At 32.3% G+C, this 12,266-nt stretch overlaps 1 protein-coding gene across 10 annotated transcripts in view; it reads left to right on the top strand.

The window, feature by feature from the left end:
* Nucleotides 1-2,344: 2,344 nt before the first annotated feature.
* LOC134537773 (chromodomain-helicase-DNA-binding protein 7-like) overlaps nt 2,345-12,266 on the top strand; it is a 112,115-nt gene continuing 102,193 nt past the window's right edge. For 5 of the 10 annotated variants that reach the window (XM_063378554.1, XM_063378559.1, XM_063378560.1 and 2 more), the window contains exon 1: nt 2,642-2,978. The gene's annotated coding sequence lies outside the window, so the exon portion shown is untranslated. Of the gene's footprint in view, nt 2,602-2,640; nt 3,513-12,266 lie in introns of those variants that run through there. The other 5 variants (XM_063378553.1, XM_063378556.1, XM_063378552.1 and 2 more) reach the window with 4 other exon arrangements.

Raw genomic sequence — 12,266 nt, 5'->3', positions numbered from 1 at the left:
TTATAACCTCCAGAATGTTTGCAAGGCATTGCCAGCAAGCAATTATTACCTTAAAAAGTTTTGAAGATTATTTGTTTAGCTGCTTCCATTAAATGATGTTTTTAACTTACCTTTAAACACATTTAGAACACATTTACTGTGGCATAGTGTACTTAGTTACGTATGGTGAAACTGGAAATATAATGAATAAATATCAGAGCGGAAAAAAGGTTGATTATTTATAACTACTTAAATTTCATGGTTGTCAATCTAATCTACCTATACAGGATACATTTTCACCAGTATTTAAGCATTGTAGGCTTTTGGCAGCATCAAAATGGAAAAGTATTTTATGGACATGCAGACCAAAACTTAAATTGCTCAGCTTGTTGATGTAGGTACGAATGGATGGATGGTTAATGGACGGGTGGCGAACAGATACGACAGATAATTGAGAGTCCAGCTTAATAGACGAGCATAAACGTTATGGGTAATGCATTGAGATGTCAAAATACACGTATGGATAAGATACTGCGTTGTGAACTTGACATGCGAAACATCATGTAGATTACACAGGACAGTTGCGAGATGCGTAGTCAGATATGTTGCCTGTATGTGCTTTGTTGTAAAAAAACTACGAAAGAAGAATAAGTCTTCGTTGGTTATAGTTGCGTCCATTCTTATTGACCAGACTGTCTACTAAAGTTTTAAAATAAAAATTTATTGATCACAGGCCATATCCAAAGAATTATATTTCATAATATCACATATTAGTTTGCACGTTTCTTAATTCCACAAATAAATTTATTCTTCGTCAAACTAATGAGAAAATTTACGGAACTCATTCCACAAGCAAGAGTATGTGACCGACCTCGGACAACACACGGGGGGTAAACTGCTCGTTTTCTTTGCACCATCCAACCACACGAGGTGCGATCTGGCATGTTATGCGCTGTGTGTTGCCGCATTTTATGTACTCATCTTCTATTAAGAGCCTTACTTAATTTATTATAGCCAGAAAATTTATGCACTAACAATTTTTTTTAGTATTGCATGGTTATATTTGCCTGTTTTTCTCAGAACCTAAACACCCTAAAATTAAAGTGGTACAAGTGATAAAATATGCCTGCAATAGATGACGGGGTGATCGTCCCAGAGGCTGGTTTTGTATCCCCAGCCATCGCCACTCGGAGATAGCCATGGTGTGTCTAGGGCGGGCGCAAGCTATGAGATGATTCTTACGGCTGTGTACCACCATTGCCTTCCCCGGAGGGATATGCTACATTGAGTCCTGAACTTGGAAATAAAATTTTCCAATCTAACCTGATACCTTTGACTCACAAGCGAGAAGATCTAACAAATGGAGACAACAGAAAGATAATATATTACCTCAGACAAGAAGTTAAGTTATTCTTTCAAAATTTAACTGGCATTGTTTCAAAGCTTAACTATAGGGTGGCGGATTACTGAATAGAAGGTCCATTTTTTTCTGTTGTCCCTTGAATAGTAAAGTGGGTTGCAGGGCTGTTGGGAGAATATGAGGGGGGGGGGGGATTTCCAGGGCCCGAGTACCAAGCAGCCCTGGTTGAGTTTCGAAATATTTTTTTATCTTGTGTTTACCATGAAAGTAGGCCAAAAATTACAGTTCTATTGCTTACAATTTATGCAATTTTTCCATATCAGATTTAAAGTTATGGCAAAAATAACCTTTAGGCTTTACATTTTTTTTTAAAATTGTGGTATTTGAAAAATTATACGTTAAGTTATGGAGAGGGGGCCTGACGAAATAATATGCTCCCAAGTCTTTAGTTTCAACGGCCCTGGTGTGTTGTAGAATGAGCTTTTACAGTGTAGTAGCGATGGAATATATATGTGGGTAAATGGTAGTATCCCACCAGTAACATTAACCACATTTGCTAGTTGTGAAAAAAACATGGATCTGCCAGGGATCGAACCCATATTGTCTTGCCATTCACATAAGTTTGTAACACAAATCATTTAGATTACACAGTGTTGGAGATTTAACATGATTATCGTTAGTTTAATATTTAAATTACAATTCCTACTTGATTAGGTCAGATAAAGAGATACCCACATGAATACAGCTCATTAAGAATAATTAGTATTTATCACTTTGTTATTTATAAAGTCACATTATAGTATTCCTCTGACTCTATAGTAGTTATTCACAATAACATAAGTTACATAAATACACGTTTGCATAAAATATTTATTGTGCCCCCTTGAAGGCGGCGAAGTTTTATTATTCTCCATTCAGAAGCAATAACTTGTATTTCTATTTGTAACAAAATGTGTACGCGCACACGAACATTTTGAAAACGCGCGTAAATTTAGTTCATGCGTTACTCACTAGATGACAGTAGTATCGTGGAAAGTGATCTAGATGACCGGATGTAAGGAGTTAACATTTTGGTCAACTAGTGATTGATAGTGTAGAAGAAAGGTATTTTGCAGCGTTTTATTCAAATGTGGGATAACACAATGTAGTTTTTATACAAAATCACGATTGAACTAGTTTGAGTTGCAGCGTTATATTGGTGTTCATGCTTGTAATGTTTTCTATTGTGCACAGAAAAAATGCCTGCAACACCTTAAATATACGTAAGTAATGCAAGTTTTTAATGTTAAATGATGTTTCAAATATTATATATATCTGTAATGTTATTTATCTTATTATTTAATGTATTTCAATATTTTAAAATGCGTTTAGGTAAAGAAAATGCTATACAAGTACGTGCGTGAATGCTAGTGCGCCATTGGTTGCTTGGCATCCTCGTTTCTAATGATGGCATATAAGATACCATCCGATTGGTTGTATTTCCACGGCAAGCAAGGATAGACGGTATTATTCTAACCAATTAGATCACGGGTCTTGTAAGTAATTTCGACTATTTTACACGATACTTGGCGATATGTGGAATGAAGACTGTTTCGACAATTTTGGCGTTCTAAAGCAGTTTGAACGGTAGAACGAAGTGGTGAGCATGAAATTAGTGTGTCACAAACAAATTGCGCATGTATTTGTACGTATACTGTAGGCCCTCTTCACCTTTGGCCGGATTGAGGGTATTCGATAGCAAGTATTGAACGTAAGCTTAGCAAGGTATCCAAGCCGAAAGAGGACACTTCAAATGGCGTTCTCAAAGTTCATTGTTCGCCACTTGGTTTGTTGTTGCCGAGGATTCTCGAAGTGGCGCTGTCTTTAGTTATTGTTCAGTATAGTATTTCTTACGGAAGATTTTTGTAAACTACTCAGAAAAAGTGACAACAGGGTTAAGCATCCTTCTGTCATCCGGCCGTGCTTCGGCCGTCAGTGGAATTTACGTTTTGCAGCTATCATTCACACCTATTGAGAGATTGGCAGCGACATTTTAGTGTGTTAATTATCGAACGGTAGCGTAGGTTCACAGTGAAACCGTGCTCCATTTTGACGATGATTCGCCGTGTTTGCGAGTTCGATTTCGAACTATATGTATTTGTTTGCTACGCTCAGTCTTTATTTCTATAAATAAGTAAGTTACCTCTAACAACAATACATTTTAGTATATAAACAAATGCGAACAGTATAGTTTCTATTTTCTTAAAAGGCTACTTCCGGTGTAAATGTTGTAAATTAGTTAGCAGTAACTTGCTGTTTTGATTTGGAATGTACAAATAAGACATTTCTTGAGAAAACTCCTTGGTTTTATTACAAATGTTAAATTAAGGCTGGTATTTGCATGTGTATAAAGGTGATTTATGAAGCTAGCTGTGTACATACCTTGTTGAATTTTATTCAGTAACTAAAATAAGTGTAGTTAATTATTTAAAGTTCTTTGAGTATCTGTTACTTTTAACTGTCCAAGTGTTGGTTTTTTAATTTAATATTTATTGGTTAGTGCAAACTATTTCTGGAGAATGCTTACAATGTCACTGAAACCTTAACATTAATATTTCCATTTAATTATGTTGTGTACAGATTTTAATCTTGACAGTTTCAGCGACCAAATCACAAACAGGTCAAACTTATTGTCATAACTTTTGTTCTTTGTAGCATGAAAAGTTAAAATTCTTATACTTGGTTTTAATGTATCTGAATTCAGGAAATACCTAGGTAGGTACTGTCAAATAGTTTCATTGCACTGTATTATTACCCACCCTCACCTTGCAGACAATTTAAATGGAATTTTGTTGTTATTAGCATGTGTATCTACATGATGTTACTTACCTATAGCATTCTTTTTGTCAGATGTGGGCATCTACGGTGGGTAATGATATATGCCATATTATTTGATCTGAAAGAACAAATTTGCAGTTAAATCCAATTACTCTACCCCAAATACATAATCGTTAAAGATCTTTATATTTGTTTAAATTTTTACATTATAAAAAAATATACAAAGTACATAAAAATCAAATTACTGGAATTTTGTGAAATACCTACATACTGTAGGCATAATATTGCTTAATTTAATTGTCGCGAAATAATTTATTTAATATAATGCATTGTACATAAGATTTTTGTACTCCGTAGAAAATTTCTTTTTAGTTTGTGGTTTTGTACACATTGTTTTATTTAAAAGATGTATATTATAGTCAATACACTTGTCATAGGTTCTACATTGTGGCATTTTTTTACTGTATATCAGAAATAGTTAAAATTATTTACCATGGCAGATAAAAAACCTTCAGTGTAAATTTTTGATTTTATATCACCACACAAAGATGAGCAAACATTTACTGCCCCATAAGTATTAAAAATGTCTATAACAAAAAATAGCTGCCTATATTAATTGCATGACTTCCTACTACTACAAAATAAAATAAAAATTTGCCTAAGTTGGTTAATTACCTACAAGTGATTGAATTAAATTTAAATAAATATAATTATCAATTTTTTAAATGTATTTCATCATGGATAATATGAGAGACCTAGGGGTCAATTCCATGTCAAGTGATCCAAAGGTGGGTTGCTTGACCTTTTTATAATCAATGATTGTTTGGCTGTTGATCCCTACATGAATTCTGATGGCAGCCATTTTTGTTTTACAAAATATGCTGTTTTTTGTGTTTTTAAGGGTTTGCATTAATTTTACATCCTACTCGTAATAGGTGAACTCAATTTTGAAGAGAAAAAAAAAACAGTATTTAGGAATGTACAGCCTTTATTCTCTCTGGTACACATTTAAGGAAAATTGTATTCCAATACCAAAAAAATAACCTTAAAGTTCAACTTCAAAAATGACAAATTTTCATTTTTCGAAGGCATACTATTCCTAAAAGAAATCTATACTTGATATTACTTTTGTAGGGATGTAATGCACTATATTTACTAAAAATTTCATCCCTGAGATTTGCTTCTTTTGAGTTATGGGTTTTCAAAATCTGTAGATTTCAAAAACACCCAAAGTTTGACATCTTTTGTGGCAAAGTTTAAAAATCTGAAATATTTACAGATAAACCCTCTGTAGTGTATTACACTACTGTAAGGATTTAATGTTTGAGATTTATCTACAAGTAAAGAAAAAACCCATAATTTTTTTTTTTTTTTTTTTTTTTTGCAGAGAATGACAGGTATTATTCTTATTAATAATTTAAAATATGATCTCAAGTAATATGTTAACATCTTTTTTACATGAAGTATGTTGTGCAATTTTTAAACGTTTAGTGAACTTGAATAATGTGAATATAATTCATGGCCAGTTCAGGTTCCACAGTATATTGAGCTAGTTATTCACTATTTTACTATACAGGTTAACTATGGATACCATTGTTAAAACACTTTAAAACTTAAAGTACAAATATTGATATATTATTTTCAACCAGCACATCACTAAAGTATTGATATTTCTTCACTTAGTTTTAGGGAAATGTTGTGTGACCCAGAAGTTGCAAGTTCTAAGGCACTCAGTTCCCTTAAAAACATTGTTCATGGGGCACTCAAATCTGGCTTTCTCCTTTTTCTTAAAAGCTGTCCTTGGTACGGCAGGATGAAAAAATGTTAATCTTTATTTATATCACTGTCATTTCACCTATACCGGCCACTATTGACCATCATATACACATGCAATATAATCTCTTGTATGAAGTGTTATTGTGCAAATTTTATAGTGAATTTCATATTCCTTAGCTTGTGAAGGAATGAAGCGCTCTGACACATGAAAATTCCTTGTGCCAGTAATTGCCACAGAGTTTTTAAATCAATTAAGAAGTTACTTACCTGTTGTGATGTGGAATGATTACTTCATCATTTTTGTAAATGAAGGTGATTCCTTGTTCTTGACAAAATTCAATTATTTCAGCTGGTGTCAATATTTGATTAGTGTAGGGTTTGCTTTGGTAATATCTTGTTTTGTGGTCCGACCCACACCATCACAGGCGTTTATACCATGACACGGAGCAAAAAAAATGCCAATCAGCCTCCAAATTAAAATCTGCAGTATGGTGACATAAGTTAGTTAAATTTTTTCTGTTCTTTTTTTGGCCAGAAGCACCATCAGAAAAATAAATTAACTATTTAATATGGATGATTTCTTTTGATGTTATTTACCAGATGCTGTAGAAAGCAATGGACTGCAGCTGTATTGTTTTCCAAAAAATCACAAATGACACAAAAACATTGGCTTTTCATTTTGTACAATAAAAGTATAATTTTTAGAAAAACCAGGCAAAATAATAGTTTCTTTGGTAAGATTTTTTTTTCTTTCAGAAATCTTGTTTGAATCTTTGACACACAGTGATGTTTTCGTAATGCAATGAGATTCTTAGCAAACAGCTCAAAAAATGATTAAAGTTACTAGTTCTGTTCTTTCTGATGAGATCCGCGGTTTAAAAAGTAATATTTTACTATCTGGCAATATACCACTTTTGTCTGTTTGAAAAAAAAAAACATATCTGACTAAGCTTCTTTCCCTGGACATTAATCACAATCATTAATCATAAATTTGTAGTTATTAAGGTCGCATAATATAATTCCTATCAGATCTTTATAATCTACTTTTAAGTTTGCACCTTCTATCATTAATGGGTCATCCAGCCAAGATAAACATGGTCCACCCCACCATCTCAGATTTGGATGAAATTTGGTACATGGTATCTTCAGACAAATATTAGAACCCATATTTTTCATTTTTGGAATATTGGGTCTAGTTTAGAATTTAAAGCCCTTCAAATTTTCTTTCTGGTGGAAATTTTTTTATCTGCAGCCAAAGTTGAGTTTCACATCTTGCTTCAACAAATTTGTAATAACAGAATTAATGTAGAATCGTGAAATTCACCATATACTTGTTTAGAATTTTACGTAGATTTCAAATATCACTTCTAAAATGTAATTAAATACCCAGAAGTACGTATGTGCAATTTATATAAAGTAGAAAAAATGAATTACCAAAAAATGTAAAAATCAGTTCCATAATCCTATTATAACTTTTTTCTTGTAATTTTTATAATTCCGGGCTTGGTACCATTAGAAAGAGCACAAAATTTGCTACAACATAGTGAAATAAAATTCGTGAATATTTATTTACCTTCTCACCCTCACCCCACCTAAAGAAATGCTTTGGTGGATAGAATTGTTGTTAACTGTACATAGAGTAAATAAGTTTATATAAATAAAATTACAGAATTACAGTAGTCAAAGTTAGGCCTGCAAGCTGTGCTCATGAAAATTACATTTTTTTACAATACCGTTGTCACTTGATGTACATATCCGAAGTAGGCCTACTTAAGTTCTTTATCAATGTAATCTATGAAGAAGCTGATTCCATTTTGACCATTTTAATGTAATTTTTCTCTCACACATAGATGTCAGTTTATAATGCACCCTTCCAACCTCAGTTAAGTTCCAGAACATCAACAGTTTAGAAAATGTTTACTAATTGCATCTAGTATGAATCTTTCTGGCCATAATTATGATGTTCTGGCCAGTAAAATAATTTAGCTGGCCAGTAAGGATGCATGAACTTAATCATTGAATCTTCATCTTTTTTAAGCACTAAAACATATACTTAACACTTATAATCTGAATACACATACAAATTGTTTTTAATTTTGAGGCTCTCCTTTTTTTCAGTTAAAGAGTACTCTAACAAAAAAATTCTCATGAGAGTTAATTTGTGTAGCTGCTATTGTAGTTTTAGATAGTGGGATGAAATAGTGCAAGGACCTTGTTCCAGGCTCAGTTGTGAACTCTGAGAAACGTTTGTTACGCTTTTCTTCCACTGCATGAACATTATGTCTTTGATCAGCTGAAACTTAATTTTAGTAAAGAATTCATTGTAAAATTGAAATATCTTCTCAGTTGTCTCTAGATTCTGCCCTTTTAAAACATCCTCCAAGACCATCTCAAGCATGAAAGGTCCAAGAAGCATTTAAATCAAAATCTTCCAAATGATAGCAGAGGTTGACCAAACTTTTATTAAAATTCTTGTATTGTGCTGCACTACCATCTGTGATATACTCTACTTGATTGATTCTTCATGAATTAGTAAGCTCAATCTTCTTTGAACCTCATACAAAGATAACAATAATCATGGTTTAGGTAATTTGAGATAAAACACAAAGACATATTACATATTTTCCCATCCTTTCTAAAGTACAGAATTACTGATTGTAATGTGCAGCAGAATGCACCCAATATGACTGAATTTTGTCTTGGATAACAAAAGAATAGTTTTTTGCAAAGTCCATGAAAACTATTATTTCATTTGGCTGAAGGTTTTCTTTCATCTGTTTGACATAGTTAGACTGCTGTTTAGAGACAAATGAGTGTGGTATTAAATTTAAAGCTGCTAGTTTCTTCAAAAGCAGATCAATAATCTCACATAAAGTAAGGACCAACGTTTGTAAATGGTTGCGATCAGCCATTTACCCATTGTGAAAACTGAATTTCATCTTCATCAAAGCCAGTAAAATTGTTTCTTACGTATTCATGTACTTTTTAAGAATTTGGACATATTAACATGCAATAACTGTTTTCACTACCACATACCAGTAAATTGATAAGGTCCCTTAGCTTGGATTTTTTAAAATTCATAGCATTTAAATGAAGAATTGGATTCTGGTATATTGAGCAAACATAGAATGTGTACCTGGCTGACCAACTGTGACAAACCATTTCCTTCGGCCACAGCTAACAGAATTTAGAAAATCCTACTTTATCACAAGTAAATTTCTCTCTATTCTGTGTGTAGTTCCTTAATATTGCAGAGTATTAGGCACTTAGGTTCATAAGCATTTTTGTGTGCACAAACCTTATCTTTGGCATCGGGCATTAGTCTGTTGTTTTCATCTGCTTGATAAAAATTGCTAACTTTTTCAAAAATTTCAGCAGAAATTTTTTGACCTGCAAAGGCTTAGGATATGAAAGAATTTCCTTTTCTGTCACCAGCTGGCTTGAAATTCTATGTACTCAGGAACATTGAATGCTGTTGAAATTTTCTTTCGTGACCAGGAATTAGATGCAACTGATGAAATGTGCAACTTGTTCCTTATGGATGTTGCATATTTTAATTTTACTGTACACTAATTTTGAACGCTTTGAAAGTCCTTTTAGTTTTAAGGGAGATACATCAAGAGTACTCATGCTTAAATTCAAATCTTCCTTTTCAAATGGTGTAATGTCACTAAGGTCTTCCTTTGTAGGTGTAAGCCTGTGAGGGTCTGAGCCTTCCTCTTCATTAGAATTATTCTGTGAATTTTTAAACTGTTCTTGAAATAACTTAGTCCTACAGCTTTTGTCCAGGAACTTACAAAACACCAGCTTTCCTTTTTTGCTTCATTGGCCATTTAAAGAGATATAGGTCTTATGCCACTTTTTTTATAGACCTTTTTAGTTTCTTTGCTGGGTCACAACATTTTTAAAAGCTTCTCCTTAATAGGCCTATTTAATGGATGATGCATAGTGGTGTGAACATATGCTTGGATTTGAATGCTGTGTGAATCCATCAATCCTCCAAAGCAAAATTTATTTTTCTTTAAGTTCAGCAATATTGAGAATTATCTTCTTTTCTTTGTATGTATTTATATTACACACAGAATTAATAAAAAGACCTACACTACACTTTTCATTTAAACTGGTAGCCATTGTAGATTGTAAAAAAAAAACTTTAGGTTTTACCCACATCGGTCAGAAAATACAAAGCAAAGAACTTATCAAAATTAAATAAATAAAACCAGCTACATGTCAACACTCAAACATTAACAGTCATAGATTAAACAATCCCAGATAACTTGAAGTGCACACAAAAGTAGCAGCTCCTAAGACTCCCACACACTGGACAACCTGTGACTGACTAATATCTTCTATGAGATCACCGTACAGTAAACATTTAGATGATGCAATATGTTACATTATCTACATTTAAGCAAGAAGATGCATTATTTTGCAAACTAATTGAGTGACCATATTTGATTGAACCATAACTTTTCTTCAAACATTTTCTTCTTTTTTTTCCATTTATATTTTTATATATAGGCCTACAGTATTTTAAATGTGCATTTTCAACATGCCTAAATCATTATTTCAAATATTTTTGCAATAAAAATTTTACTACATATTTGCTTTTACATGTACAAATTATTTTGTAAACTTAAAACTGATTTATAATCATCTTAACCTCATCTTTCACAAAGAACTTGCTTTTATAAATGAATGAAGGTAAATATCCACCAATTTTATTTCATTTTGTAGCAAATTTTGTTCTCTTTCTTATGATGCAAAGCCCAAAATTGTGAAGATTAATAGAAATAAGTTGTTATAGGATTACTGAACTGATGTTTACAATTTTTGGTAATTCATTTTTTCCACTTCTAATATAAATTGCATGTACTTCTGGACATTTAATTACTTTTTACGAGTGACATTTGAAATTTAAGTAAAATTCTGAATAAATATGATGAATTTTATGATTCTACATTAATAACTGTTATTACAAATATAAACTGAAGCAAGATGTGTCACTCGACTTGGGTTGCGGAGTAAAAAAAATTCCACGAGTGAAACTTTGAAGGGCTTTAAATTCCAAACTAGACCCAATATTCCAAAAAATGAAAAATACTGATTCTTATATTTGTCTGAAGAAACGAGGTACCAAATTTCATCCAAATCTGAGATAGTGGATGATATTGCAAGGAATGCCCCTAACTTGATATTCTGGTGGTATAAACATAAACACAGACAATATGTTTCAGGTCCACCTGCTAAGAAAACACCATTTAGGCCTTAGTTCACAAAATTTTGTTCTTCTAATCTTCTGATTAGAATATTAGTTATGAATTCCAGAAACAACTCATTAAGATTGCATAGTAGCAGCCTTTCTTGGTTTCTGAATTCTGATAGGGCCTACTATGTTCTTTGACTATTGCACAGTTTTTTTTTTTTTTTTTAAGACATCAGTTGACTATACTCATCTTCATAAAATAACTTAACATTGTTAATTGTTTCAGATTAAATTATTTTACCTTTTTTCTTAGTAAGTTCGGGTAAGATACCTTATTCTTTTGTAATTTCTTTAGCTAATCGAACTAAATGTTTAGAAACATTAAACTCTTTACTTACTTTCTCTCTATTCAATGAAATAGGAAGAAGGCTGAGAATTTTCACTTTGGTTTCTTTGTCAGATACTTAACATTTTTCTTTTAATATCTGAATCAGATCTGCATATGCACCATTAAGAGAAAACGTTTCATCACTGGTGAATGAAATAGAAATATCTTGATCAAATGACAACTCGAAGATTTTGTTTAGTTGTATCCGAAACCATATCCAACTTTTTTCCTAAGCAGTAACTCTTTTTTCTGAGCTCAGTTTTCTTATTATTTTTTTTGGGTGTGGGGAAAGTTCTATCATAGTACATTTTGAGTCAGTTTTATCAAAAGCTTCTGAGGGTTCATGATATTCTGTATCATAGTGGTCCTCGGTGTTTAATTCTTGTTCCTGTGTAACAAAGATTTTGGTGCAGCAAATTGGACATGACTTGCCAGCCAGGAATAAGTGAAATATTGTCAATATTCCTTTCTTTTGATAAGTGGTCAACTGTTATTTCTCCAAGTCCTTTTGTTATACCATGAAAAAAATATAGCTGAATTCAAACAAAAATTTTTCTCGTGGTACTTGCAGTGTTACATACTTCATGACCATCTCTATTTAAAATTAAAAATTGATCGTTTTCAGAATCTCTGTTTATTATTGTAATTGCCTTCTGCTCTTTATACCACTCATCTTTCTTGAAAATTCCAATAGAACACTGTATTTCTATATTTCAAAATGACACAACTTCACACAACCA

Source organism: Bacillus rossius, chromosome 12, assembly GCF_032445375.1.
Source record: "Bacillus rossius redtenbacheri isolate Brsri chromosome 12, Brsri_v3, whole genome shotgun sequence".
NCBI classification, from domain to species: domain Eukaryota; kingdom Metazoa; phylum Arthropoda; class Insecta; order Phasmatodea; family Bacillidae; genus Bacillus; species Bacillus rossius.
This window is presented reverse-complemented; position numbering and strand designations above follow the sequence as displayed.